General features: G+C 48.3%; 1 protein-coding gene across 5 annotated transcripts in view; it reads right to left on the reverse strand.

The window, feature by feature from the left end:
* The window catches only part of SEPTIN11 (septin 11), an 85547-nt gene that overhangs the window by 55954 nt on the left and 6354 nt on the right, over nucleotides 1-23239 (reverse strand). The window lies entirely within an intron of this gene.

Genomic DNA, 23239 nt, shown 5'->3' on the forward strand with positions numbered 1-23239 from the left:
TGCCTCCTCCGTGGCCGCTGTACGGCCCTATGGCAGAAACCAGCCAACCTCCCCTTTCTAGACTCCCCCGGCAGCGTGGGAGCCTCCTCAAACCACCCAGTGAGGCCAGCTCTCCCAAACAGCACACAAAGGAGTGACACAGGTTGTGATGTAGTCCTGGTTGCAACTCCAAAAATCTTTTCCCAATAGAAGCCTGCGTAGACAAGCAGAGCACCAAGCTCGTGCTCTCCTTGGCTCAGTTTGCCAAAGGGAAGGAGCAGCTCTCTCAGGCTTGCTCTACCCTCCCAGCAATACAAGGGAAACACGACGCTCTTGGACTTCTGCTGCAACCCTTCGGCGTGACCACAGCAGGACATAGCTTAGATGGCAACACCACCTCTAAAGCCAGATAAATCTCTTTCCAGCTCTTATAGGCCCTGACCGGAAGGAAGAAAAAGCATGCGTGCTGCTCTGCGGGTGCCTTGGTTTACAAATAACCTCAACCAACATGAGGTGAGAAAGCAGGGCACTATTCCCAGCGTTTCCTGTGCGACCTACAAAGCCCATCGTGCCGCCCCTTCGTGTCTTCAGCACAAAAAAAAGCCAGGCCAGGCACCCCTCCTGACCCGCTCTCCTCCTCCAGGCTGCCCGTGGACCTGGGCTGGTAACACCAAACACCCCAAAGCCCTTTTCAGGCAGCGTAACAGGGCAGCGCAGACCTCACAGAGGGAGGCTTGAAACACCCCCAAGATTATATTTAGGGCTTTTCCGCAACAGCTGTAAAGTAATTCACAGAGAGGTTTGGAGAAAGAAGCCAGCCCAGTTATTTCTTCCCTGGCAAACTGCAGTTATACCAACATCCTGAACACAGATTTTTTTTAAAAAAAAAAAAAAAAGTAAGAAAAACCTCCTCAGCAGCCCTAGAGCTGCTCTGCTCTTATTTCACACAATGTTTTTCTCAGAAAGTTTGTTGTCTTTAACTTAAGACACTAACCTTTATCCAAACCCAAACATTTCCAGTAGAGTCACTCCACCTAGGCCACGCTACTGAGCTACATTACAGCCGTGGGCAGCCCCAGCCCGGTTTAAAGCTGCTGGAAGCACCAGCTTCTTTTTCACAAAATCAGCGGGCTTTGAACCAGACGTGGAAAAAGACACTCTTTGGTTGTTAAAATAAGAATCAAAAGCAGAGGAGGACTTCCTGCTCTCTGCGCAACTGCTGAGCATCCCCACTTCCCTCCTCAAAACATACAGACCAGACACTGATTGCAGGAAGAAATTAAGTTAAATCTAGGCCGAATGTTGATGAAAATACCACTCAGGCTTAAAAGAACCACAGAAATTCTCCGAGAAAGGCAACATCTTAAAGCAAAAAATGTCCAAGCCTGTGCTATTACCATATGGCACAAAGGGCTCCTTTTTGCCCTGCTGGCACAGGCAGCTTGACACCTGTACTAGGCACCTAAGCCTTCTCTTAACAGCTGAACCAGGCTTGGCTGAAGGCTTAACGCCAGCACACCAGACTGTTCACCTCCATCCCACCGTATACGGCACAGCTATTCAGCAACACTGTACCACAGCAGCTTAAGGTGATTAAGAAATGCCACATCCTTCACTCGGGCTAGGCAGAAAAAAAAAAAAAAAAACACTCAAAAAAACCCCAAAAAACCACATACCACAAAAAAACCCACAACACGAAAGAAACCATCACCCCATTTACCCGCAACAGTGACTTTCCTGGAAACGCCCCAAGCAACAGAAAGAGACCCTGGGATTTATGCACAATGTGAACGGGTTAAATTAAATATTCATAACATTAGTATTTATAAAACACCAGTGGGCTTGGGTTCATCATTAAGTGAAGGGAGCTCGGAGCAGATCCCAGAAAGCAATAGGTGCCCGTGACTCACAGGCTTCAGAGAAACTGGTGGGTGTTGAGCATCGCTCAGCACAGCACCAGTATCTCTTTCCCTGATATATTTTGGGAAAGGAAGTACCGCCTCATCACCAGTTACTCAGCAGGAACAGAAGTTAGGCTCATCTCTTGCATCTGTGTCAGTTATTTTTTGCTTCATACCTTCGTTGGTTTAGTTCCCTCCCCTTTCTATTTTTTTTCCACTGCAAGTGGCAAACATCAACAGTGGAAAAAACAAAAAACTCCCTCTACACTTCTCAGTGCCGAGTATTTTTCTCAAGCTGTGCTGCATAACAGGAGGCAGAAGTGCAGTCTGATATCTGCGCAAAACACCATAACGCTCATGAAAAGCTCAGAGCCCCCAAAGCATGGGCAGAGATGAAACGCAAACCCAAGTCTCCACCTCCCTCAGTATTCCCCAGACGGCAGCGCATCTCGTTGAGTAGAGCGGGCACAGAAAATACATGCATTTCCGCAGAAGTATCAGAGAGATGCATTTTGGACAAGGCAGGAGAGCCAAAGGGACTAGAGCTTCTAAATATCTCCCTCCACACACAAATGAAAGCATCATGGAACACAACAGCCAGTTCCGGCGCACGTAGATGGACTCGGAGAGCAGACGCTATTCTGGGGGAGATGCAGGCCGCGCCTCCCTGAGTAGAAAGATTAAAGGGAGGTGCACACACTGCATAACTTCTTACCATTGCAGCCAGGCCTCTGCTCTTGCTTTCACCCTCTTCAAGGGGATGCTTACCCCTGCTCGCTAACTGCAGGGATGCTGACACAAGGAGAAAAATCCCGACTCCTTTCTCTGCTCACCCCAGGGCAGAGGTTCGGGCAGCAGGCTGGAAGCTGCAGGACACCACCACCACCCCCTGCCACTCCGCCCCCACGGCTCTGCGGCCCCTTTAGCCACGGCACGGGTCAGCCAAGGATGCCAACCAGCAAAACCACAACGGACAATTTTACCAATTAGTCCGATTGCATTGGACTGGGCACTTCTGGCTTTGTCAGCTCAACAGTGCTACAGTCGTCAGCCCTGGGGAGGGGACAGGGACTGAAACGGCTGCAAGCTCCGGAGTAGCTCACGAGCAAAGGTTTTATCCACACGGAAAGGAAGCCTTTGCCAGAGAGCAACAAGCGTGATTGCTCAGCTTATAATTAGCAGAACAGACCAAGTGATTCACGCGTTCAGTCTGGCAAAACAGAAGTGTTTTAAAAACAACGGGACGCTAAGTCAGATGGCCACGCTGCTCCAGCTGTGAATCGCTGTGACAAGCTCCTGAGAGTCAGTGGGCTGGGTTTTGGTCTCAAGTGAGTCACCCCACTGTGAACTGGGTGCCTCCAGCTGAATAATGGTCAAAGGCTGACACAGGCAAAGGCTCCTGCCCCACAGAAAGAAGCCTGGAACTCCCCATACGCGTGTACACCCAACAAGCCAGGAAAGCAATGCTACAAGCATTGATTTATTCCTCCTGCCACGGGGCTCTTCTTCCAGAGGAAGGCAGCAGTGCTCCCCGGGCACCTCACCCCAAGTGGAAAGGCATGTCATCACCCTGCCTCACCCACTTCTTCCCAAGGGTACTCCTCATTTCCCCTTCAGATGACGAGCAGAGTTCAGCATGCCTTTGAGCTCAGCACAACCCTGCTCTTCCCCCACTACTGCACCTAAATACGCTCCTGGACTAAGACAACTCCCTCAGCTGTCACTCACAGTCCTAGGAGATGCCTTATTAACTCACAGACAAGTCACTGTATCCGGAAGCACTGACCTCTCACAAGCACACTGAAAGAACAACTGTTTGCCGAGCACCTCTCCTCGCTGGCAGCCTCGGCAGCGACGGACAAGATCAGCACGGGTAAAACTCCAGCTCCACAGACTTCTATAGAGATCAGCCAATTTACACCAGACACGCTGGACTTGGATGTCTGGATGTTCTCAGATGTCAGAGAACACAAGACACCCCAAGAGCAGTCTTTATTTTTAAACTCTTCCTTGAAACACAGACATGTCTCCTCTACTGAACTCCACGTTACAGGGCAAACCCGCCGTCCCTCCCTCTTGATAGCACCCGCATGAGTGGGAAGCGATTCCGAGCCTCCAGAGCTATATGCTGAACCCCTACAAAAACTATAGAGTAACAAACAAATGCTTGTTTATTGGGAAAGATGCTGATCGCTTTACTTTTCTCTGCAGAGTGACCTACAAGGCATCCCACGGTTGACATTTCTTGGGTCAACAATCTTTCAGATGGTGTTATCGCAGCTGCTGGTTTTAACTCTAGCAGAGTAAGGGAAAAGATAAGCAAAGCAGAGACAGGCCTCCAGAGGCACAGCTTCTACTACATACCATCACCATAAAGAGATTAATTTCCAGGACCCCACATCTTAGTGCTCTTAATTCTAAGAGGGAAAGAAAAAAAAGGAGAAAAAAAAAGAAAAAAAGAGGCTTGCAAAAACCAAGAAAGCCAAGAAAGGGTTTGCAATGGCAGAGCCCTGTCAAGTCTACTCCAGATCTGGTTTTCTTCATGCACAGCTTCTGGTGGCAAAGGTTTTATAGGTCAAGCAACGCTGTAACGGATGCTCTGTGACAAACAGTGGGTTTGCCTGGATGTAATTCAACGAGAGCTTTACAAAACAATTTGGCTGACGAGGCGCGTGCAAGGAGACAATCAGCTCATTCCTCCTAAGCCACGGCAGCTTGGCAGAGCTAGCAGAAATAAGGGGAAACTTATTTTTCCTCATTGGAGTCAGCAAGACTATGCCTGTGAGCGGATGGGGAGGTGGATATAAAGGTGGGTCCCACCACCATAAACGCATCGCTTCTCCAGAGGCAGCACAAAGCAGAGCCACGTCCTTACACTTCAGAAGGTGTCTGGAAGCTGATCCGAGATAAAGGAAAATTGCTCTTCTCCTGTGTAGAAAAAAAGAATATCACTCCCAAAAGGCTGAGGAGAGAGGGTCCAAAAGGACACTGCATTTATTGCCACTGCCTGCTCTCCTCGCTCAGAACTTAACCATGGCGACAGCTGCTCCCTCTCGCCAAGCTAGCTCCTGGCTGAGCCCCTTCTGCTTTCAGGCTGCCAGTAAAATATTCCCCTTCAGGCCCCGCTGGACCCCTGCTCCTAGCAGCTGGGGGTCAGTTTCACATGGCCTCCGAAGAGTTAAAGAAAACAAAAATGAGCCTCAAATTCAAGAAGGGGGGAAAACGCTGGTATGCAAAATATTGAGCTCAACCACAAATATGAAGCAAGTGCTTAGTTATTTGAGGCCACGCGACTTAGGAGGCACCTTTAAGAAATTCTGAAAGCTTTTATTGTTGTCAGCAGCCCAGGCCAGCTACATTTTTGCCCCATTACTAGGCGCACGTTCCTGTGTTTCTGAAGTCATCTTAGATGCTGCATCCAAAGCCAGGGACCTCAGAGATACTTTAGTCTGCTCAGACACAAGAGGTGGCTCAGGAAAGAGCCGTGAGCACAGAAGCAGAGAGTAGTTGGCAAGAGAAGGATCTATCGTACCCACTCCCCATGTTAAACCTGAGAGCCAGGGTCCCTGCCGGCAGGACACGAAGTATTCCCAGCACCTACACCAGAGCCAAGCTCACTGTTTAAAGTTCCTTGGAACAGCACCCACACCCCCAATCCCTTTCCTTACATGGACTTAAGCGATGGTTAAACCCTTAATTCTTGGACAAGGGACCTCAAGTATAATAGTGTGGGAGCAACACAAAAATAAAGAACAATTCCTTTCCCTTCCTTGCAGTCCTGCCACAAGAAAACAGCCCGTGGCAATCAATCAGTTAATCAAGAAAGGAAGGCCTTTGTTGTTGATTTAGGCTAGCATAACCATCAGTGTCACCAGCAGAGGAGGGGGAGTTCCTGTCTCCACGCTTCTGCTGCTGGATGGCTGCAGACTGGGCACGTCTCACTGTGAGCTACTGAAGTCTGGGAGGTCTGTCTTTCCCCCCCCCTTCTCTCTCAACAGGGAGGGCAGACTCCTTTGGAAGACATATTGTCATTCTGTAGATTGATGTGTCAAGCAAGCCGCAAAGATCCACCAGAGAGGCAGGCAAGCTGGATGGCTAATGCCTCCCGCCTTACCACCAACCCACCGAGCGACTCGCTGCTGCAGCTATTGCCCCCGAGGGTTGGACCTCAGTAAACCATCTTGTTCTTCCTGGATAAAAGCTGTCACCAGCTGTAGCTGCTTAGGGACACACAGCTTCCCACGAGAGTGTGCTTCATGCAGTGAGTCCCCCGCCCCAGCCGTCCAGCAATGCCTAGAACAATAGCAAGGAGCCAGGTCTCCCTACTCCCAGTAACAAAAAAATACCATTAACAAAGTTCTATGCCACAGCTGGCTGCCTCGCTCAGGAACCACAAAGGTCACAGGCAACACAAAAAAGCTCTCCTTGAATGTACTGGTTTTTCCTTTTAATCCTGGAGAATCAGGAGAGCAGAAAAAGTTATTTTGCGGGAGGAAGGCTGGAAGCAATTTGGGCAACAAAGCACCAGAAAGCAGGAGATGGGGAAGGGGAGGCGTGGGTCTCGCGTTGCCCTTCCTCGCACAGAATATCGCTCTGCAGATGCATGAGATTTCGTCTGGGGAATCACTAGCCAGAGGAGGCTGCCAGCAAGCCAAAGCAAGGGGTTCCCCTGAGGAGACACCCTCAGAGACTGGGTGATGCTGGACACGCTTCCAAGAGCGCAGGCAGTAACATGCAGAAGCGATGGAGAAGAAAACACTCTCCAAGGCTGGCTCCCTGAACGAATCGCAGGACGAGACCGTGGTGGGAAGCACAAGGCCTATCTCCCTGACACTTAGCACCAAATATCCTGGTTGCCAGCGGCTTGCAATTGCGAGTCACAGCCCCTGCCACGCAGCGAGGACCCGCTCCCTGCAGCCAACGGAGCCACTGCTGTTCCCGCGCTTCCAAAGCACACTGGCAGGGAGGCAAAGGGAATTGCTTACATTGGCAAGCTGCAGCTACTCAGCAGGAGGATGGAGAAAAAGGATACAGTCAGGCACATTCTTTGGGGAAGAGGGAAGTCAGCAAAATCTGACAATTCAGAAGTGGCTGCAGAAAGTGGGAATGAACATTTGTCTTCCAGGCAAAACGTTTGGCTAAAGGTCAGCGCAAGCTCAGAGCACTAACAGTTCCATTTATGCCAAAAACTAACATAAAAGAAAATCCTCCATAGGTTTCCAAAAACCACGGACCTTCCTATTTGGAGTAAGAGTGACTAATGCCTCTAACAGCCCCTGATGTCACAAACTGCTAACCAGAAAAAAAAAAAAAAGCTGGACTTTGTGGATGATAAAGACCATATGTGCATTCCAGCAAGACTTGTAAACTCACTGAAGGAAGAAAAAAAAAAAAAAGAGAGGAAGGAGGAAGGGAGGGGGTAAAAAAAAAAAAAGACATAATATGACAAACAAGAATGAAGACCATCCAAAGGCAGAGCCCAATGAGAACCAGATGCTCTTCGCTTCTCTAGCCAGTCTCTCTCCCGACAGGGGGACGACGTGGAACTAGCTGCCTTTTTGACCGCTTGCATGAGGTTGAAGAAATAAAATGGGAGTTGTTACTCAGTGCCAGGCTCCCCAGGCTGAAATGCTCCACTCCTCCCATTTCAAAAAACAGCGCGCGATTTATTGTAATTTCCCCGCCTTTTGTCTTCTGTGGTGCCACATGCAGGGAAAGGCAAATAGATCCCTTTTAGTATCCCCAGCCGTCCTCTCTCAGCCAGGCACACCCAGCAAAGTTGGGGGATCCTTCACACCAGCCCCGAACAAGACGTTTTCAGTGGGGGACTGTAGCCCAGCAGACCTCCAGCTGCTGCTTGGCAGTGTGGCACGCAAGTCAGTCGGTGACAAGAAGCCAGTTGACACCAGCAAGTATAGCAGACAGTAGAGTTTTTGTTGGACTTCAGAACGTGTAGCCTTAAGAATTTAAAACCAACTTGGATCAGTAGGGCAGAAGCTAACCGGGAGACGGCAGGAAGGCGTGTCGCTATATGGACATTAGAAACACTTCTTTTTTTTCCCTCCCCCTGAGCTCTTTTGCCCTTTTCCAGCCCTTCTGGCTGCGCTGTCCCACAGCACCACAGATACAGATGTAGTCCAGCAAGCCAGCAGAGAGGAAAAAGCCAACAACAGCCATTTCCTTCTGTATTCCACCGTCATGCACTTAAAATAGCCCTGAAACAGCTGCATCACAGGCCGTTAAATAAGTGGAATTATACTTTGCTAAAAGCCTTTGGCTGGAAGCACGGTGCAGTATGGGACTCAACACAGAGCAAAGTGCGATATATGAACTCGGCGAGACTCCTAGTTACACTAAGGCAGAGGCCATCTGCAGGGAGCTCCCTGGGACACCGATCCTAGGCACAAGGCGGCAGAATTAACCCAAACCCAGAAACAGAACATCCGATCCCACTGCCAAGTTCTCCTCAAACCTTCCCCAGGCTTCCACCAAGTCCAGTCCAGTTAGGGGTGCGAACACAGCCAGAGCAAAATACAGAGATTTTTTAGAAAGGAAAGCAGCCCATAGGGCTTGCTTATAAAACCATAACAAGGCGGCACTGTTCCAATACCTGAATCAAATTAAGGGCCACTGCAAACAAAGAGCAGCAGCTTTCCTTGTGAAGTTGTGCAGGCACAGCTGAGCAAGGCTGGCTTGCACGTCCTTAACCCCATGTTTTCTTTCCTGAAAAACCCTAGCCGCACATCAAGGGTACATTTTGTCAGCTCCCATTCAGCAAGCTCCAGGACTGAAAGGTGCCCCATATCGTGCTCTGGATAATTAATTAGCCCTGAGACCTGCTAGCAGGCTCTGCATTAATAGTGTGCTCTGCTGCCTTGCTCAGAGGTAGGTGGGGGACACTATGGCATGGTGCTGCCCTGGACACGGACGCGCTACACTCGTTTGCACAGACCTCGTTTCCAAGTAGGGCACACAGAGCTGTGTATATAAAGGCATATAGCTTCAGATCATTTATTTACTAGTTCTCTTGAGTCTGGGCTAAAGAGTTCAGATTTATCACAGTAACTGTCCTTCTATCAAAATCCTAAAACAATGCTGATATACATACACGGTTTCTTCAATACCCAGGTACCACAGCAGCGAGGATGAACAGGTCTCGACTTAAAAAATAAATCATCATTCAGCTACGTGACTTCACACGGTCAGTGCACTGGCAACTCATCTTGGGGTTGGTTACCAGAGGACGTAAATGAAGCGGACAAATGTACTCCTAGGGACATCCCCTACGAGGACTTTTAGTGTCCGAACAAGTGCAAGATACACAATGGAATTCCTCAGGGAAACTTGACCGGTCCAGCAACACCAAGGAAGCGTTGATCCAGTATCAACTGGAGTGAAAGAGCTGGCTCAGAACAGCTCTTCTTAGATTCATACGCAACATGCACAAGCGTATATGACACTAAGGATATTAAATAAAAGGCCAGAGAAAACACTTCAGATTTAGACGGGTCTAATGTTTTCACTCTCATTAGTAATGCGCGCATTTGAGCGCAGTTCTAACAAAGTAACGCCCACAATAACAACAGTGCAGGAAAACCCGACACCACTGTGTTCATGGTATGGTCTAATTTTCCAAGTGTTAAGTCATAGCGCTCACATCTGCTTAGAAAAAGAAAAGGGAATGTGCAGAGCCCCTTACCGGACCTGAAGCTCTTCTAGGGCGCCACAGAAGTCATTCATCATTAATAAGAAAAGGTCAGCAATCAAAGAATATAGAGGATTACAAATAATGTTGTTTGCCTTAGCATGCAGTTTTCTGTCTTCAGCAGGAGCTAAAGTGGAATTAAGTTGAACAGAATCTGCGTACAGAGGAAAAGGTCAAGGTTTATTGAATTATTTAGCTGACAGTTCTGAAAGATTAGTCCATAGACTTCAATCTCTCAACTGACTCAACAGCGCAACATTTCCCACTTGCCTTCAGCAAGTCCTCGTTTTCCTGCCTTTAACAGGGAAAGCCTATACAAAAATTTTCATAAATAGGACATAGCTTCAAGGAGCAATTCCTCATTTTAGCTGAAGTACTTCCTTCCCTCCACTTCATTAATTCCAAATTTTTGTGGTTGCCTTGAAAGACTGTGTTTTGTCTTTCCAAAAATGTTAATTGGCCAGAATTCTTCCAGAGGGAAGCACATCAGATCTAGGTCCGCGGCACAGTCATAACACCGGTATCGTTAGGAGGAGATGGGACTAGAAGGCCACTCTACACCAGCCTTTTTATCCCCCTTGTGTTTTGCCGCACTGATAGACTGCTACAAAGACTTCACATTTCTGGCAGTGCAAGACAAAACATTTTTCTTGCATGCAGGCCACAGACAGGAATGTTCCCACAGTCCCCTCCACATCCATCACTTGCAAAGGGGCAGGATCACAAAGGCATCTGATGACCACTACAATCCTGGTGATGCTCCAAGTCATAAAGAATCCCCCGACAGGACACCGGCAATTGCCCAACATACACTCAAAAACGTTTGAACTCCATAAATGCATAAGACAGACAGCTAAATAAACATTTACAGTACCAAAAGAAAGGATTAACTCTCTAGTCACAAGGAATCCAAGGATGAGCTCCAGTTTTTGGGTTGTGGCAGAGATTAAGCCTTTTATTCCAAAGATCTAAGCCAACTCCGATAAACATGAAGAGTCCCACTCTGCCCTGTATCAATTTTCTGCACCGGAGTTTACGTTGAACTATTCCTACCCACACACCGAAAAGGCAAAGGGCTTTCCTTGCGCTCTAGCTGCTCGTGACTACCTGTAAGTGATACAACATCCCCACCACAGCATAGGCCACCAAGGCCTCCTACACAGCACAGCCAAACTCCCTTTGGAAGCTGAACGTTTCTGTCTTCTTCAAAACACGTCCTCAGCCCCCACTGCAAACAGACCAGGAAGGAAATCCAACTCCCGCGACTCTTTTTTGCCTGGGCCAGAGGAGCTAGCTACAAAGTCACAGAGATGTTCGACTAAGCTGGTATCTCCCTGCGGGAAGCAAAAGACTCGAAATCCCATCTCCCACTGGAGTCAGCCTGGGCAGCCCCAGCTAGCAAAGTAGAGAAAACACTACTTTTTCTCCCCGTGCATCAGACCTCTGTGACTGCAGACAGCAAAGCATGGGTACCATCAAATTCATCTGCTAATTAACTCAGAAGGAGCCTGTGTCAGCAAGCAAGTGAAGACAGCCCGAATTAAGCCGGCTACCTACCATCTGGAACAAGTCAGCCGGAATGAGGCTTTGCAGACGCTACAGCCAAGGCAGAGAAACCCCGCGCTGCCTCCCTGCCCTGCGCCGTGCCACAGAACAGTAACTCAAGGGGACCTTCATGGTGTCACCGACCAGCATCGGCAAGAGACTGTTGCAGCCCCGACTGTTCTCGCCTCATGCCCCACTGGCTGCCAGTCATCCACAGACAGGGATAAAAAGGAGCGGGTTGCTAGCGAGGCTGTATCCCTGTGAAGGCACTAGAAAAGCGGAGGCTTTTTCGTAGAAATATCTTTACACCATTCAGAAAGCAGACAGACAGTAATACTGCTTCCTCCCTCCTCGTGACCCTCCAAGTGCTCTCGCCTCCAAAGGTGGCCCCGGCAGACACCATCACCCTAAAACACGAGTGGGGTTTTCCTGCAGGAGACGAGCCTGGGAACTTGGCACAGCAGGGAGGGATCCTTCCCCCAATTACAAGCAATGACACCTAACCTTAGGCTCGTCCAACAGGTTTCTTTTGCAGGGACCTATTTTCCCAGCGCCTCTATTACCGAGGCAGGAATTCCTGGGGAATAAAACAAATCGTTTCATTGGTGCAATTGGGAATATATTCTAAAGGCAATGAGGCCACACCACAGCTTTTCGGAAGCACCGGGCTCCCAAGCTGTTTTGAGCACAGCTTCCACCCCAGGGCTGGATGCTGGCAAGAGGCAGCGTGTCCGCGTCGGCACAAAGGGTAGGTTCATGTGTTTGCTAAGACACACACCAGGAAAGGCAGGGTCAGCATCGGCCCCCCAGTTCCTGCTTCGTGCCCCTGCTCCTGGCAGAGCCTCTGAGCCCCCCCGGGTGCCCCCTTCAGGAGCACGCACAGCACTCACCTGGCTCCTAGCTGCATTTTAGCTTGCAGCTCTCAGCCTCTGAAAGGCTGGGCAAGCTTTCCCACCAGAGCAAACTCAGATCACACCAGGAACCGCAGTTCCTGTAGTCGCCTCAGCTTTCCTTACTCTTTACGCAAGCTGCGATGATTTCCTTAATGCAGCTTACTTCCCAGCGAGGTGCTCCTTAGCAAGAAATGACATGTTTTAAGCCAGCCGCAGAACTCAATTTCTGAAGGCTACAATTTTGTCACCTTGAGTAAAAGCAGCAACTTTGTCTGTGTGAGAGGTGTCTACAAGGGGAAAGCTACAAAGAATAACAGACCTGGGAAAAGCAGACAACTCCACAGCATGCAGAATAAGAAACAGCCACACAATTTGCCTTTACTTTCTTGAGCCTTTACCTGTTATCAGGCAGGAACAGCTACCGAGGCTGCTGAAATCACAAGCTGGGGGAAATCCAGGCCTTAACTTCTCAGCAAAATGCATGAGCACAGACAAACATGTCATTTTGAAACTGCTGTGGCTACACACCCACCTGACCTGAGTGCTATAAGGAGACCTGGCAATGACTAGGAGGTTTGGTATCGTGAACCAATACTCGCTGTGGCCTCAGCTAAAGCTCAGAGATCACTTTTACCCTTCTTCCCTGCCTCTGTCTTCTCTCCTTCTTTGCCAGGGGCTCGTACTTGCTACCAGGATTTCCACCAAGATGCTGACAATTTCTAAGCAGCCAGGCCCAAAACAGAACCCACCGTGTGTCCCCCACTTCAGTCTCCACTATGTTTGTGTGGTCTCCAAGCAAACACATGCACAGTTTCAGACATCTGAAAACTGCCTGCCAGCCGCCGCTTAAAAAAAAAAAAAAAAGCCATGTAACAGCACATCTCCAAAAGATAGACGAGTAGTGTTTTTCAGTGGTGGTACTTAATTAGGAAACCATTGCTCTCTACTGCAACAGCACTCAGTCCCTTGCCCACCGACCGTGCAGCACTTGGAGACAAGACAAAGCACACTGCCTCTGCGGGCAAGACACAACTCAGCATGCGTGTGGAGGGGTGTTCACCCAGCCGTGCTCCCAAGCACCGGCAAGAGCCAAGGAATCACATACCATGCGCAGTTCAAGGGCAGCTTTGAGACTAGCACTTCCCCAGTCCCCCTGGAAATCGACTTGCCTGTACACAAATGCAAGCCAACAGAACTTCTCACTGAAACCTATGCAAAGTCCCCAACCCATTTTATACCAGGCACCGTGTTACAGAAAGCTCTAGAGCCTGTAATAAAGGCAAACGTCAGGCTTAATATAAAACGCTAAGTCACTGGTAATAACCCACTAGGAAAAGAACGACAGAGCGTGAGTGTGCGGTACAAGCTTTATAATCTGTCATGCAGAGCAGACACCAAGCCTGGAGAAAGCCTTTCCTCCGCGACACAGCTCCGGCAAACGGCAATTTCCCATCATCGAGGATTTCAAGCAGATTTATTAGTTTAATCCTAATAATGCAAATAAAGCCAGATGCAGAACTGGCATAAGTTGCTACATGTGGAAAAAACTTGCCCATGTCCCCCCCTTCATGAATCTGTCGTAATAAAGCACAAACCTGTACGGTTACCCTTTTCCTCCTTCCCCATCCTCTGGAAACAGCCACCTCAGTGCTACCAGGCCGGGTGTGCGAGGGGGACAAGGCTGGCACGGGTGCCATTTCAGTAACTGACTACTCTCCTAATAAAGATGCTTCTGCACTCCAGACCAAACTCCATGTCTGCATGCAAGGAGATACCTTCAGGGTTGGAGTTTCTTCTCTCCCAAAATTCAATCCCTAACGGAGAGGCTGCAAGTTCCCCTGTTAACAGCAAGGGCTTTGGAGGTTCAAGTGATAACTGTCAAGTCACACTTCACATCCTTTCCTTTCCATCCCACTCTCTGGGGTCAGACTACCACCAGTTCGGAGTCTGTTCACAAAGTTAAGTGCAAGGACACTGATTACTGTCCGCTAAAGGATTCAGAGGGGGCTGCCAGAAGCAGGGAGAGAGCAAACCTTCCCACGGACCAAGCAGCTGCTTGCTTGAGGCCAAACGTAACTCCCTGTCCCCACAGAGCGCCCAGGAGGCTCCGGTGCTCCAGGCGCAAAGCTCAGCACCATGGCATTGCTACACCAGACCTGGTAGACACCAGCCATCATTAGAGGCTGCGTTTGCTCCAGGCAGTTTCATATTTTACACCCTGCAATCTGCTCGCACATATCTCAAGCTCAGCACTGTTAGGGAATACCCTCAGCAAGTTTCCAAGAAGCGCATCTAGATGTCGGGCGAGGAAGCTCATTCTTTAAGAGATGAGACTTAATCCCACGTTCAACTTCCCACAAACACCAGTTATGCATCAGCAGTCATAAAAAGACAAAGCGACACATGAAATTCCTGGGGCTGGGAAGGGGAAAATCTCTTCAAGACTGTCGAACACACAGTGAAAAATAAGTAAATAAAACGTCAGGGTCGCACGCTTCCCCTTCATGCAAGTAGGTTCGGATGCTACCAGCCCCCGAACCTTCAGCCGACTGGTATGTTTTCATAAGCTTAGCTTTTCTTGGCCAAAAATTTTAATGTTTGCTCTAGAAAAAGAAACATATATACCCCAAAACAAAGAAGCCCAATGGGAACAGTGTATAAATGCACAACATAATGAAATAAGCGAGAAAAAAGTTTGTTTGGTTTTTTTTACTGTTGCCAAGTTTTATTAACACAAAGTGTTATTTTAAACAATTACACATAAAAAAAAACTTCTAAAGGAAAATACTAACAGCATTTCTATAAACAAACTCACCTTGGTGGCTAAATGCCAGACACTAATTAAATGCATCCTGTAACCATAAAATCCTCTTCTTACCTAGAAATAATTCTGAGACCTCGATCCAAAAACCTACTATCAACTTTAGAGTGCCTACTCCTCCCGCCATACAAAGTTGGCTCCATCAGGAAAACAAAAGGCCCAAGCAAACAAAAAAGGCAAAAAATCCCCTGAAGTCTCAGGAAGCATATTGCACACTAACCTGACAAAACACACAAAGGTTTTCCAGTATTAGAAGTCCCAGGGTCGGCAAGTCTTTTCTCAGAAAAGAGTCCCAGGGTACGCTGGCAGGAAAGGAAATGCCTCTGTCTTCTGTGGGCTTATTCTTGAATTTCCCCCCCACGTCAGCAAGGGGAACGGGCCCCTGCTGCCCACTCCAAGAACATATCCAGCATCACCCATGCAGTAAGCTGATGAAAGATGTTGCAGTCACGTACTTCACGGCACAGAAGAGCAAACTGATTTATATACTCAGGGGCAGAAGCAAGCAGCCATGTATTAACACCATTATATACACTTAATCAAATTAATTCACTTAATGATGAATAACCGTCTAACAGACACAGCTATGTTCTGCATGGTTTCCCATGACTCCGAAAACAATGTGGGTCCCTAACTTGGCAGCAGGTTCCTCATCAAAACCTGTGATCCTATGGGCTATATCAGTGATTTGCCGTTGTCCAGGTGCTTAAGAGAAAGGGGCCCAATGGCCTTTGTCCAGCACTCAGGAACAATATAAATTAGCAGGCACAGTTCTCATTTGGTAACTCTGAGCTCTGGACATCTGATGGAAGCCCCCGTAGAATCTGTTACAAAAACATAACACCCAGCTTTATACCTTTTGACCTGATCTAAGTATGGAGACTTGCATCTCTAAGATGAAGGAAACTTACTTTCTAGTCACTGGATATTTTTGCACACCCCTATTACCGTCAGTAAGGGGGCTTTGTGTTTGGTCCTCCCATAACAGTTCCAGAAACAGCCTTCCTACAGCTATTTCTTCCAAAAGCTCTCTGACCCAACACAGTCCCTGGCAGCTCCAGAACATTTGGGGATTACGTTGCATTTCAGCCCATGCACTAGAAACACCAACATCTGTAACAAGACAGACAGACAGCAGTCACTTACACACCTACCAGAAGCAAGACTCGGCCTGGGAAGGAGGGGAGATGTTTTCATGGCAGGCAAAGGAATAAAGTCCCCGAGTGCGGCAAACGAGTTATCTGAGGCTTCTGAAAGCAGGAGCTGCCAGCGCAGTCAGGGCTGCGCAGCCCCCGGGTATCCTGCAGCTGGGAGGAGCGGCGCTCCTCGCTGAGCACGCCAACTGTGGACCAAGCTTATTTTGCCAAAACTACACAAAAGAAAAATGTCATTTTTCTCCCTATGAAACGGGACATTTGCTGGCAATGCTCCGCTGGCCATAAACACTTCATCGTGCTTCCCGGCACCATGGCTCTGCCAGGAAAAGGCCTGCAGTAAAAACATGGTTTGATTATCAGTCTTTTTCAAAAAAAAAAAAAAAAAAAAAAAGAAAAGAGAAGACCCTGTGCCTTAGAGCCAACACTTAGTTAAAAAGATTACACGCTTTATGGGAACACGGGGTTTTTAAACAGAGAACAGTGAACTTGCACTTGAGCTGGTCACTGACCCCCCCCCGACACGAGCAACGCAGAGGTCCCCACAGCTTCCGCAGCGGGCTCGCACCACCAGCACGGCCTCCGCAGAGCTCCAGCAGCCCCAGTGTGAGGTGGGCAGCGCACCGTGCTGGCCTTTTCCCTACAGGTGACAACTACAGGCTGAGTTACAAATAGGGAGTAAGACCCTGCCAGACCCTCTGGGTCTTTGAGGAGTTTCTGCTTGGCAGGTTCCCATATCCGATGCAACAGCCCAACCTCCGTGAACAAACCTGACACAGGAGTTTCACCCTCCTGTCTGAAGGCCATGCCTCCTCAGGCGGTGAGCCCCAAAATGTTCCTGGGCTCTAACACCACCAAAATACCCCTGCAGAAGGCAACCACTCCAGCTTCTCACATGCAAGCACTGCTCTATCATGTGACATCTGGAGGCAAAAGGTGCAAAGACGCACCAGATATCACAGATAACTACAGCAAGTCTCCTTGTAGCCTTCTGCAATCATTCTCAAAGCAATGACGATCCTCACAGCTAAATGGCACACATTAACTTTTGCAAAGCAAGAGAGCAAGATGCTCTGAGGGCTCAGAGAGGTAGCTATCATCTGTGGTGCTCTTCAGGTGTGAGGATACACTTGGTAATTAAGACCAACATGAGGGGAAAATACCAGACTTCAATGGTGTTTTCAGCCCTGCCACAGAGTGGCTGGATGAGCAGACAGCAAACAAACCACAATTAGGGGGAGGCAGGCACTGACCCTGCCCTACACGCTGTCAAAGGCTTCCCATCCTCATACCAAAGCTCCCAAATGCCTTCGGGAGCTAGACCTTCGGCTTCTGGTATCTCGGTCCTCCTCCCTCTGCAGTGTTGCGACAGTTTAATTAAAAGCAGGAGGCTGAAAAGCTGGAAACAGGCAGGGGAGTGCTGCTGAGTTCACATCTGGCTCTCGAGTTTGGTGCCGAGGCAAGGCTTCCATTTCTTCACCTGCAGAAGAGGCACCAACACCAAGCTCCTGAGCCAGACAGTACGTCTGTAATGGTACCGAGCTGCCTTGGAGCTGTGAGACCAAGCCACCCGGCATTTGCCCAAACAGTCCGAGTACTTGAAACATGGGGACCGTCTTCCCAAATGACAGGGATATTGCAAAGGCTGCTTGGGAAAAGCTGGTAGCTAAAAAACAAAACAAAACAAACCAAACCCCAAAAACTCCCTGCATTGCTTCCCACTTCTTGTTTGATGCGTGAAAACCCTCATATTTAATACGTTTCTGCTTGGTTCAGAATATCCTGCCTAGAGCCCAGTGCTGCCCTGCAGAAGGGCTGTCTTTAGGAACTAAGCGTGACACTCCTGAACATCACCCTGGGCTAATCCAGTGTTATTTTTCCTGCAGCAGGCCGCTGCTCACGAGACCATTGGCAGAGATCTGCAAAACCGCTGGCATTCACCCACGTGCTCGCTGGAATTGTGTTCTTTTGAATTCATAAATTATTCCACACACGGGCTGCTGCAACATCCATTAGCTGTCGATAGAGGTCTGCTGAAAGGTTAAACCAGAGCCGGCATCCACCCCCCACAGATGAATTACTGTTGGCCGCCACGTTCTGCTTTGACTGTCCACACTAGTCATGTTTGCGCTTTAAGGGAAAGCAAAAGCAGTCAGATCCAGACTTATTTTTAATTCCTGCCCTCCTGTCAAGACTTGTGCTGTAGCAATCCACACCGCTGCTCGTAACAGACCAGCGTTAGATTAAACCCACACTTCCAATGTTATTCCCTGATACACCACAAAAGCGAACAGAACAAGTTCTCCAGCGTACTACCCACCTCAACAGCCCAGCTGCTCAGACTTCTCCCAGACAGTCAAGCTAAACACATACCTGGTAGAATTCAGAGTCTTGCAACTTTATGAGTACAAACAATACGTACCACACTCTGCTTTGTTGAAATACATAGCTCAAGGACAACTTTTGGAAGGGAAGAATGGAACATTTTGCAAGGCTGTTTCTCCAAATAACAATAACAAGCAAAAGGATTTGCCGTTAGCTTGCATCTCCTGAAGTTAATTTATGCCGCAGCTTTGTATACTCACATTACACAGATTTTTTTTCATCCTCTTTTTCCCCTAAGAAACGTCACTCCAAAGATGCGTGACCTAGTACTCAGGTCTGCTGGCCACGTCTCATCCCACCGCCTTCGCAGAAGAGCGCAGAGGCAGATCACGACAGGCTGCTCTCCCACAGCAAGATCTGCAAAGGCAGAGCGCGAGGACAGAGAGGGTCCACAGGCTGCCCGTATTAGAACCCATTTTCCATGCTCGATCTCAATTCCTTATTTTTTTCCTGGAAGGACCAGGATAGGCAGCAGGGCATGTCAGGTATCCCTCTGTAAGCAAGGCACTGACTGAAGTGTTTAGCTTGGCCAACTAACTGTGCCAGCACACACCACGTAACAGCCGAGCACGAGTCGACCGCGGAGCAAGAAAGACTGTGACAGATGAGCAGAGGTGCTGCCGAGCGAGCAGGCTCCACCGCACCGCGCTCCATCTCTCCACGGCAGCAAGGCTTTAAAGACCTGACAGAGCAGGTAAATCCCGTCACAACTTTATAGAGCCAAACCTAAGGATTTGGGAAGACAAACATACCCAAAGGCAAATTCAGCCTGCTCCGAGCAAGCGTTTCCTGCAGAGGACTACGCGAGATTAGTTCACACGAAGGAGCTTCCTGCTCTGACATGCTCTACAACTCCAAGTGCTGCAGACCTGCCTATCCCAAAACTGGGGCACAATTCCCATGTGCGGTGCATGTTTTTGCCCTCGGCTCGAGTTATTTAATGAGATACCACAGCAAGCGATCTGCTGCTGCGCATTCCTTATTAACACTGCCAAGCCTGGAGATGCAGCAGTCTCCAACACCGCGTTGCTCTAAGCGGTAGGTAACGCAAGCAGCCGCAAGCAGCGCTGCATGGGTTGCTTATACCCCAGAGCAGCTGGGGCGCGCTCTGGGAACTCAGTAAGCCTTCAAAGAGGAGGGCTAATCCCCAGCTCTTCCTCCCTTCCTCTCACAACCGTCCAGGAGAAAGAGCAGGGTTTGTACATGCAACATTAAGGCTCGTACTCTGTGCACGCCACAGCGGTAACACAGCGCAAAAGCCGGGTCCTGAGGCCAGCCAGCGTGTGTTGGCCCCAGGAGACCAGCCCTTTCCCAAGCGCACGACGTTTTTTTACTCACATCTCCTCAGGCCACTCAGTAGCCCCCAAGGGTGCAAACTGGAGCGTAAACCTCAAAAGCAGACTTGCACAGCGCTCCTACTTGTAGAGTAGCCAGGAGGATGGCACCCACCCAGCCATCGCCATCCTCCCTCCTACCATTCAGCGCCACTGGACCCAAGATGCTGGACCATGACCCTCCACTGCAAAGCACTGGATCAGACCAGAAATACGAGGTCCTCTTCCCTGAGCAGCTTTCAATTGCCAAGGTATTTCAGCATACACAGTCCAGAAAGAGACCCATTTACCACAATTAGTGGATGGGGACAGCATCTGCACGTACTTCTCTTGGGACTTCCTACCACACATTTTACAGAGAGACCAACCACCTATTTCACACCAGAAAACATCGACCATTTTTTAGCCTGTGTGAACCTTATACTTCCCTTCATTGCACGTAAGCTGCATCACAGCTAGCCTGACGAGATTTATGCTTCTAGCTTTCTGGCTCATCCCACTGGAAGAAATCAACAGGTTGCTTGGTTAGGCTATAAAAAACAATATTGCTTTCCTTAGGTTATATCAAAACCAAGTAATGCACATCCCATGGAAAAACTGCTTTTCTGAGCTCCATTCCTGGCGAGGCCAAACCCGGGGGAACGTGGCTGTGTTCAGTAACAGACAGCAGTCACACGCCAGACTGCAATTTCAAATAATGTTTTTGTTTAAACAACAAAACCAAAACACCTCTGGCTTTGATGTTTAAGTGGTTCTGGCCTACAACAGAGAAGTTAGCCATGTCTTAGGAATGCTCTATATGAAAATTGCCCTCAATTGCATTTATGTAAACCCAGAGAAACAAGGTCAATGGAGTTATTCACACTGCTCATTTTTAAACCCTTCCTCCTTCTTGAAATTACTTGTTAAGTCTCCTTGAAAACATAACTTGCATATTACCCTATTTAAATACTTATTTTCTTGAAAGTGTTTTTAATTAAAAGCACTAGTCTGGTAACGCTTCTGTGCCACAAGATCTCACTAGATTTGGTGCAATAGGACTAGGTTTGTAAAGGTGACTACGGCCATGCTATTAATTCATCAATCACAGCCTTGCACCTTACAAAACAAGGGAATTATTATCTGCTTTACAGATGGAGAAAACAAAGGCATACAAAAATGAAGGTATTTGCCCAAGACCACCCAGCAGATCAGGAGCTGAAACACTTGCAGCATGCCAACCACATAAACCCTAATCCCACATGGCTCTTACAATTAACGATCTAATAATGAATAATTGCATAACTCCAAATGCTGAACAGCAGAAGTGCTTTTCAGCAGGATGAATATTCAGCTACCTGGAAAGACAAAACCCAAGGTGCCCTGACACCACTACTATTTGGCAATTGTATATCAGAAACCAAACTAAGTCTTTCCAGTGACCGTCAACCCTGCATCCCAGAAGGTAAGGCGCTTCTTCGAGAAGTTGTTTAGTTTCAACTTTCAGCCCAATTTCTTTATAGTCCAGAGCAGCAGGAAGGGTTTACCGCTGCTTCCCTGAAGAGCTGGCCCAGGGCCAAAGCAGAGACTTTACAGGCACGCTTCCCCCCGTGCGAAGCGGCTCCCAAATCTGGTGCCACTTTCTACCTCCACTGGACACCAAGGGCTTGTGCTGCAGTCACCAAAACACCCACCCCACCCCCATCCCCCAAGACCTGTACATCTATCAGGCCTACGAGAAAGCCAGGAGCGCTCTGCAAGAGCTCACTCAAAGCCGGGAAGGAGAGCTGCCCTCAGACTCTGGCCAAGGACTCAGTTCATGACTTCCGACATGGGTTCGGCAGAGTGAAACAGCATCTTCCAGGTGCAGAGACAGCACGTTCTGACTTTCCTCGTGCCCAGTCCCTACAGGAACCCCTTGCACACCTGCCTTGATACCGACCAGGGGAGCACCCTCAGGCCCCCGACAACTGGCTCCCCAAAAAACCTCTTTGCACCTCTCACCCCTACAGGCGCTCAGACGACCGGCTGGCACCAAGCGCCTTCTCAAAAGCAGCCTGAAGACTCAGAAATCCTGATGACTAACGAACCTCTGAACACAGATTTGAGGGGGCAGGGGGAGGAAAGAAAAAAAAAGTATAAATTAGGTCAAATGCTCCTAGAAAATGCCAATTACTTTATATATAGCAGATCGCACTCGGATGTCATTTAATCTCAGCTTGCCTTTGTCAGATATTAGCTGAAATTCCCTGCTTTGCTTCGCCTGCCATATTAGAGTGTCATGTATTCAATATTAATGAGACAGATCAAACAGAATTGGACCACGTTGGCATTTTCTCTGATAAAAGACGCTTTGTGGCAGGAAAGAATTCATTTAAAAGCATTAAGGATTTTCCTTGGCTTGGAAATTATATACAATATACAGGAAAAAAAACAAAACCTTTTTCATGTGTGACTAAAAACCTAATCTTCTAATTCTAGAAGCTAACGAAGGCATAATCATCGATTCATTGTTTCCCCTGTTAAAAACTACACCAGCAGCAAGTTGAGTTACCTGGCCACAACTAGGGAAAGCTTTACAGATACAATTTGCTGACCTTGCGCTTACACACAGGCAAAAAAAATCCAGAGCGCAGAACTCTGTGACTGACCAGGAAAGAAAAAGCACAATGAGACCTGCCATAGCTCAACCCGGACACGAAACAGATTTGGGGGAGGAAAAAGCAGCAGCCAACGGATGTGGTGGTGAAGTGGTGTGATTTACCACCAGAGCGAGTCACCAGACGATCTAGCAAAATCCCTGCGCCTCTCGGGGTCTTGACATGAAGATTTGAGGACTGTGCGTATGTTCAGTCCCAGACGGCTGCGTTAAGCCTTATAATCGCCGCTAGCGTTTATAGCTAGCAATATACCTGCTTGCAGTATGACGACCTAATCTTTTAGCTGTAAAAGCTGAGAATAAATGAGAACCGTTGCCAGTTATTTAATTTGGCAATTTCTGAAGATATCAGTCTTGACATGTCAAATAAAAAAAAAGCATCAAAACAAAAATAAAGACTATTGAAATATCACAAGCCATGCTGTTTCTAAGTTCGTTCTGCAGACACCCAAGAAATTTAATTCTACCTGTTAAAACAAAAGGAGTCAAAGAGAAATCTTTAATCTCATGAAGAAGCAAGAAAAGGAAAATCCAACTACATTTATGCACAACCTCTTTATTGGCACCCCTGTACATTTCCTACACACATCTGGAGGATGCGGGGTAATCCACGTTATTGCAGAGCCATGCCAAGAACGCGTGTCAGTGATAACCAGAAACCTTCACCTTTCCAGGTTGCAAATTTCTTATTTCCAAGCTAGGCTGTTGCCTGCCAAATTCTGTCCTGGAAAAATATAGCCAGGACCATCACCCTCCTATTCTTCATTCATCTGAAAGCTGCCAAAAGCTCCTAGGCTGACTCAGATTGGAGGAGAGGGGTTTTCACAGGGCCTGAAAGGAGATGATTTGTGTGCTCCAAAATGCAAAGATTTGGCGGTGGCTAC

The sequence above is a fragment of the Chroicocephalus ridibundus genome, chromosome 5 (assembly GCF_963924245.1).
Source record: "Chroicocephalus ridibundus chromosome 5, bChrRid1.1, whole genome shotgun sequence".
In the NCBI taxonomy this organism is placed as follows: Eukaryota; Metazoa; Chordata; class Aves; order Charadriiformes; family Laridae; genus Chroicocephalus; species Chroicocephalus ridibundus.